Here is an 8,204-nt window from a genome sequence, read left to right on the forward strand (position 1 = left end):
TTTAATTACTGTAACATAAATATATGCAGGGATAACATATTTCTGTAGGCCAAAACCCGGAAACGAGTTAGTGAGTTAGCGCTTTTAGCACTTCCGGTTCTGTCTTCCCAAAGTCAAAGGTTTTTAAAAAAAAAAATAGGGTTTTGGTTAAAAGCCTGTCTGTGGTTAACACAAGGTCATGTTATTTTCACGTTTTATTCTACGACATAAAACACACCAGTAATCATCCACTTGTGACTTTTTAATGCTTTTACATATCTTGAAAAAGGCAGTTGCTAACAAGTTGCTAAATGAGACTATAGAGGTTGTCAGGGACATTAAACATCATCAAGCTGAAAAGATAAACTCATATACTTTCACAGCCTCGTTGTGTTTATAATCACACTCTTGCAAACAAATTTTTCAGGGAAAATGTTTGTTGAATAAAGATTGAAAGAGTTGTTGGAATTTTGGTGGTAGTGACGTTGATGTTGAGAGACCATGATGTAGTTTGTTTCGCCTATGTTTCGCTTTTTGTTTCATGTGGCAATTGTATTTAGGCTTCAAGTTGTACTGATTTGTGAAAATGATCTTGATGTACAAAACTTTTTTTGATCACAGAGCTTATTTTTTGCAGTTAATTCAAAAGCCTGTGGAAAATCCTGTGTGATACCTGCTAACTTCCGGGTTGGCCAACAAAAATATGCCATCCCTGTACCACTGAAATGCAAATTAACATGTAATCAACATAATAAAGAGAATAAAGAAAATTAAATTTTCTGAATTAGAGAAGGATATGGAAAAAGCTACTGTATAATTTTCTATGATATTCTGTGAAACAGACCTGTGTTTGGATATAGCCTCCAACCATTGCTTTAGTGGCATCATTTCGAAAATAATTTCTCATCAAATGTGCATTGAAGTGTGAATTGTCCTCAATTATACATGCCTTTTAAGTATTTGGAAACATGATAATGTGAATATTATTTTATTAGAACCGTGTCATACTCACTGAAAATGTATTTTGTCTCCCTCTAAGCATTTAAGCCATGTTTCCCAGGAAATCTATAAAAAACGTTAAAGTGTAAAACTTCAATGCAACCTTAGTCAGGGCATGACTCTCCTCTCCAGGAGTCATTACCAAAATGTTGTTAATTTTATTATGAAATCTTTCTTTTTTTGTAAAAAAGTTTTCCCTGATAACAAATTGGTATTGTTAAAGAACTGGCCTATTCTTTGAGTTATTCACTTAGTTACTAAAGTTCACTAAAGATATCACAAAACCATCTCCCATCTGGATGCACACTTCTACAACAGTAAATGCAAAAAAAAATTAAAAATTAGAAATAACATTTTTATCACAGATTTTATTGTGTTGAACTAATTTCTATTTAATTTGTAAGTTAAACATAAAACATTTTGTTTAAACCTTAATGTCCTTTCTCCATCTATTATAGTTGCTTTGGTGTCTTTGCTGATCTCATTGTGAACAAAGCGACAGTTAGTTCCATTCCTCAAATCAAGAGTGCTGATTATATTTCAACAGCACTGGGACTTCACTGTTTGAATCACTCAGGTTTTCATATTCCAGACAGGCTGTGTTGGTGACTTTTCATGTTACATCATTATGCCAGTAGGTGGCGCAAGTGACTGTCATCAAAAGTCATTTATTGAACCCATTCATTCAAAACATTGATTTTTTTTCAGGAACAAAATCAAATGATTCGTTCAAAATGCAGAACAAAACAAGTGGCTTTATAACAGTCGCTGAATCAATCATCCATTCAACCAATTCGTTCATTATTGCTGATTCTTTCAGAGAACAAGTGGCTAGGTAGTGCTGCTGCACAGACCGATCGTATGACAACAAAGTATCGCGAGAACGATTAGAGAACTTTCCAATCGCTCTTGTGGTACATTGATGTCATACACCGTTCGGCCTGCACAGCGCCGCTTCAAGTCGAACAAACCTGCTGTCTTTCTCTATTGAGTCATTGAATCGTCCAATAGATTTTGTAAAAAAATAATAATTCAGGAACTAACCTCTACCGTGTGTGACGGTGTTTTTGTTAGTGGAGCAAACAAAGTAACTGGCAATAACTGTCTGTTAATTGAACTGTTGTATAAAAAACGACATCAAACAACCCCCCCCCACTCCTGTTTCATCTGTCTGATGCTTGTATATAGTAGTTTCCTCCTGTATAGTCAACTAAATTAAGAAAGGGCTCTTATCAGCAGCTATCAAGATTTCCACTCTGTAAAGACCCCCCAACTTCACTAACATGTTACATATGGCACACATGTTTGCTATTACAGCCATTTTCCTAAGCCACACACTTCTGTGCTCTTGCAAATGAGAGGTTCACAGCCCCGCTTCGCCACCACTTGCCTCCAATTCATAGACTCCTGTTGGCAAAAAGCTGGATGGGACGCGAATACTGATTTTATTTCCTCCCCATCTGATATACATTGGAGGTAATGGAACTTGCGTAGATCAAGCAATGATATATTCCAGTAGAAATCAGGGACAGAGCTTTGAGGTTGATTGTGTCGTCTTTAATTGCGTGTTGCGTCTTTTTTACGTCCCTAAGTTGATTCATTTTTGCTAAAATATGTTGAAGACTGCAAATGTACAAATTAAAGTCGGAAAGAAACGGAAGTTACGATTATTCTTTTTTTCCTTATTGTGACATATTTCTGAATGAAACGGCTTCTCGGAAAAAGAAAAAAATGTTGGGCGGGACTTGATTCTGTCCATCGTGAATTGATTGGATTGTTGTGGTTTGCTATTGTTGCATCCTCATTTGAGTGACAGGTTGTCCCGCCCTTGCGCCAGTAAAGGCGGCATCAGAGAAAAATATAGTTATTTTGATTAAAGATTACGATGGCACACAAATTTAAAATAAATAATGTGCACAAATACATCCTTTCTAATAAATACTACAATATGCCAGATTTTTTTTATTTTTATGGTGACTTTAAACAATGGCACTTGCATAAATGCTGAACGTTTTTCTGAACTTTGTTCAGGTGTTTCCAATGCAAGACATAAAATATGGTGAACATTAAAATATCCCAGTCCAAGACAAAATGTAATGCCACAATTGTTGAAACTTTCCAGTTGCTTACAGCTTGGAGATGAGATGGGCCCTCTTGGCACCCTCCCTCTGGCAGTGTCTTTGCACACAAGTATCCGAGCTATCCTGTGCCAGCTCTTAAACACAATCCTCCAATGCTACTCTGGGTTTGGCACAGGCCTGGAATTGGGGACCAGAGCTAAATAACTCCAGACTCTCTAAGCATTTGAAGGGCAACATTTCTGATGTACGGAGCGAGAATCGGGGGCCTGTGTTTTCCAACCAGACTGATAAGGCTATTAAAGATGTTTTTGAGGCGCTGTTTCAGTCGTGAAACAGAACGTGGCCAGCTAGCGGGAGAAAAAGCAATCCTTTTGTTAGTGAGAGGACAGAAGGATTTCTTGAGGCCTTTGGCTCTTTTGTAATCGCATCCAGACTCTGTTTGATTATGATATGTGAGTTATCGCATCACTAAAATCCCTAAAGTGGCTTATGGTCTTATAGGTGACATTTGAGGTTGTATTGGCCTGTGTGCTGTCAATACACTGTCTGCGCACCAACAGTTATTTAATGTTGTGAAATGTTCCATACATAAGAGAGATGGTTTTGTTTAGAGTATCAGTTGGCCCCAGCAACCATAAAAGCCGTAATTCTTACCTAAGTAATTGCACAGCTAAACAACTTGGTGGTTTCTGGGGAAACTCTTTTATGCATCTTACAGTATATTTCATGTGAGTATATAATTATATAATAAATATCATTTCTATGAAAAACAAAACAAACAAAAAACCAAACAACAAATACATTTCCCTAGACCTACTGAAATAACAGTTTATGACTTTATTTAGAGGCAAGTATGAGTTTATGGGTGTTGTTTTTGAAAGTATTCTACAGTGGCAAAAATCCCCCTTTAGAACAGGCGTTCAATTCAGCGGACCCCGCGCATGTGATCTGGCCCCTGCCACACAACACTGTCCCTTAGGGCATGTAAATAGCCGTCATTCAGTCATGTTCAAAATGACAGACAACACAGCCATGCACTGGGGTGAAAAGTCGTGACTCTCTCAACCCTGTCCCAGCAAGACACTATGTTAGTCACATGACCTCAGAAGGTTCATTTAAGTTTAAGTGGCTTGCCTCGTATTAATCATTTAAACAGGATGCATTTAGATGATTTTCGTGTCTGTAATAGTGGATCAACTGAAGGGGTGTATTGTACTTGAAAAAATACATTCTTTGTTACATGAAATAGTGTAATGCATTTGATTTTATATTTATTTATTTGCTTGCTTGCACAAAAGCAAATGATCTATGAAAGGAGTCACTAAAGCAAGTCATTTGAGTCTTTTATTTCTGAAATGATGTGCTTCTCAGAGCCCTGTGAAATATTATAACCTTTTACAATTTTTCCTAATAATTAAATTGTATGTCATTCCTCCTAGGTATTCTTGATATGCAGTGTGACAAGTAGCGAGGACAGTTTCATGAGCTCAGAGAGCAGATTTTGGCAGCGAGCATCTTTTAGCACCCTGCCCAGATGGCTCACGACGATCGGATGTGGGGGAGCCACCAATAAATATATTTCCACATTTAAACTACGGAAGAGGAAAGGAGTGTCGATCAAAGAGCCAGATCTCCGAGACAGGTACCAATTACTCTCCGGATCAGATATTTACCATGAAGCCTTTGTGTGCCTTTCATATTGCAGACAGTTTAAGGAAAGGCTGTCTTTGATCAGACTGATAAGCCACGGTGTATGCCAACACACGCATGCACATTCTAACACGGTACAACACACACACACACTAACGCATGCTAAAATGCACTCAGCGCCACATGTGCATCCAATTAGCAGCCGAGTGTTTATGGGGGATCCAGATGAGTTTCAAACAGGGCACGCTGCTCGGCAGACTTTGATGGCTTACAGCTTTAACCTGCTCTCATCACACTGTTAGAGTAGAAATGGATGGAAATGTTGTTGAAACGTTTGCTTTGGTTTAAGGGTCTTTAGAGATGGCGTGGGTTGAGCAGGCTAGAATCGCCGCCGCATGCCAACTCCTGGAGTCATGCATTTTCGACATGGAGCTTGATGTGGAATATTTCAGGAGAAAAGTTACTTTTTGTTTACTATTGAAGCATTTCTTAAACATTTTCCTTTGGGTCACTGTCCTCAAAAACCCACCTGAACAAGCTTAGCCATAAATTCAGTTGCTCTAGTGATTGATTCCATATCCACTGATCCGCTGAAGCCTTTTTCTCAACAGAGCTCAATACATTGTACTCATCTCCATTTTGCCTCTAAAGCCCCGCTTCCCGACCATGTAGTTGATGACTGCTCCTACAGGATACAGGGATTACAATCCAGCACGGTGGGAGTCAGATTGAAGCACAATACCCTAATCCTGACAGGCATTCAAAGTTTATCAGAGTTTCTCAATTTGCGTCGCACCTAATCTGGAACCTTTTATCAGATTAAGTCCGATTTTTTTGTTTTGTTAAAATGATGGCTGACACACAGTATCAAAGTGGCCATTTTCTTGTCCCAGGTTAAGGTTTTGCACATCTGTCCTATATATGGTGCCATGTTGCTGTTGTTGTTTTTCTCCTGAGGGATTAAAGGCTGATTTGAGAGCTCATTTCTTGGAGTGGACATGCTAATCTAATGGATGATGATGCTGGGTTATGGGGCCATGGAGTGCACAGGTGGGTTGGATGTGCTGTCTTGCATCTGTCGCACCCTGGTTTGACCTGCAAACTCTTTCGATAGTCAACAAGCTGAGGAAAACTACAACCAATGTGTGTTTTCCATGAATAATTGTTCAGTGATGACAGAAAAGTAAATCTTGCACAGCCAAGACTGTCAGCATATTTCAGCCAACTTCACCTCGACAGAAGAATAGAACAGCACATTAATATATGCACATATTTTATGTATTGTGTGTGTTTGATGCCCAGGAGATCTCATTTGGTGGCTTCTCCACTGATCCCGACTGCTCTGTTGGTTATCAGAGACGGGTTCGCATTCTTCAGATCAGTCCATCCAAAATGGACTTTGAAGTCCGTGCCCCGTAAGGAGACATTGGTCTCAGGACGGCTGAGCTCTGGGATGTGTCGGACCTGAATGGATTAAGAGTCAGCATGGGTAATAATAAGGCCTTTTAAATTGAGTTTGAGAAATTGTTTGATAAATTTAAAATAGTTTGATGAGAAAAATAAGAATGCACTGGAAAAAATAAAGGTATATTCTGGGTTCGATACTAGATAAATGAAATTGACAGCATTTGTGGCATAGTGTTGATCATCACAAACTTTCATTTTGAATTTTTTTTTTTATTACAAAAAAAGTGATAAAAGTGAGTAGGGCAGATTTTGTGGCATAATGTTGGTTACCACAAACTTTTAACTTATAAATTCTTTTCTTTTAAAACAAAAACAAAAGTTACGTTGAGGCACTTACAATATAATTGAATAGGGCAGATTTTGGGGGTTTGAAAGCAGAAATGTTAAGATTACTTTATAAAAGCCCTTAGATTAAATCTTCTCTTAAAATGTATATACTATTTGAATAATCATTTTAAGGCATTATAACTTGGTTTATAAAATAAATACACTGTGAGAATCACATTAACATGCACATTATCCCTATTCTATTTCAATTAAGCTTTTTAACATTTTATAAAGAATCAAAGTTTTTCCTTTTTCTTTTTTAAAAACAAAAAGAGAAATGAACCAATTGATTTTTGTGATCATCAAATTATGTTTGAACAAACTAGTATTGAACCTGGAATATCTCCTTAAACATACCCCTTTCTGACATGTTCCTCTCCATGACGTGATGGTCGAAAATGGAGAAGACTTTAGCTGGACGTCATGTAGGGTGTACCCAGAAGTCCTCAAGTGTAAAGTTGGAGGACGAGTAAGCCTATCGGCCCGGTATGTGCTCCGAGGGGCAGTCGTGGCACCGTGCCATGGGTTCAAACACGCAGGGTAAATATTTGCTTCTCTTTGGTAGGCCGGCTTCACGGAGGTCATTCGTCTGGGATTCCCTTGGCATCTGCCACTCTTTGTTGTTACAGTTGGCATTTTTGGCACAGGAAAGGTGGAGGGGCTAGAAAACAGTCACCTGGAGAACAGAAAGAGGGACTTAGGAGCAGAGCGGAAGCGTCGGAGCTGGCATTCATACAACTATTCCATTTGAAATTCAAGCTTCTCATGTGCAGCCCATAAAAATGCAGGAAATGGAGAAGAATGCGTTTTGTCACTATAGGTCACCTCTCTCTTGTTTGTCGAAGCCTTTTATGTGGAAACACGTCAGGAGGGTTTCAAACGGACTCACTCTTTCTCATGTTGCAACTATAAAACCAACAGAATCCATCTCTTATCAAAGCGATTTCACCCGTATCACTACAGTGAATTCATCATTTATTCTTCCCAATCACAAATGATATCCAGTCATGAAAGGAAACGCCATCCCACCCACTTCTGGACGTCCTCCTGCGATCATCTGATGGTGTGCCATATCAGCCTGTAGATGGTGCTGTGTTCCACCGATCTCCTTTTCATCCCTCTATCATCTCTCTACAATGAGTCCATTGTTTTCATATCCTGTCTTACCTCCTTTGCCCAAGATCCCCCACCGCTCACTTCTTTGACTGCTCTCTCTCTCTCTCTCCCCCCTTCTTGCTCTCCCGCTCTGTTTGACTATATTACTAGATTTGTCCCCCTCACAATCCAAGCTACATTTTGTCAGTCTTTTTTAAACCCACCCAGCCAGGGCAGACCCTGATTATGCCATCCGTGTGCTATCGTGGGCATTTGAGGAGGAGGAAGATGGCGTAAAACTCAAGTGCAGAGGAGGTGGGAAGGGAGGAGGGAAAAGGCACATATACACAAACACACAATTCCCAAAGCACTCTTGGGGATTGGCGAGGGCCAAGAAATCTCTCTTCCCTGGAACACCTAATCCTTGGGTCGGGGCCAAGGACCACAATCTCTGTGCACAACTGACACCGGCCACCAGAGACACTTTAGGGTTTTTTAGGCGTGTCCTGTTCTCTCTCAGCTCACCGCAGCCAGAGCATGAAGCATGGGAGAAAGACTCGGCAGCCCAAAGAAAATAAATGATGTGGGGAAATACAATTCTGAAGC

At 39.5% G+C, this 8,204-nt stretch overlaps 1 long non-coding RNA gene across 1 annotated transcript; it reads right to left on the reverse strand.

The window, feature by feature from the left end:
- Positions 1-4,387: 4,387 nt before the first annotated feature.
- LOC307129425 lies at positions 4,388-7,788 on the reverse strand. The gene is made up of 3 exons (XR_013816896.1): positions 7,329-7,788; positions 6,861-7,179; positions 4,388-6,173 (listed from the first exon to the last, which is right to left on the reverse strand). It is a non-coding gene; the product is annotated as an uncharacterized lncRNA (long non-coding RNA).
- Between the last annotated feature and the right edge of the window lie 416 nt (positions 7,789-8,204).

The sequence above is a fragment of the Gobio gobio genome, assembly GCF_949357685.1.
Source record: "Gobio gobio genome assembly, chromosome: 7".
Classification (NCBI taxonomy): Eukaryota; Metazoa; Chordata; class Actinopteri; order Cypriniformes; family Gobionidae; genus Gobio; species Gobio gobio.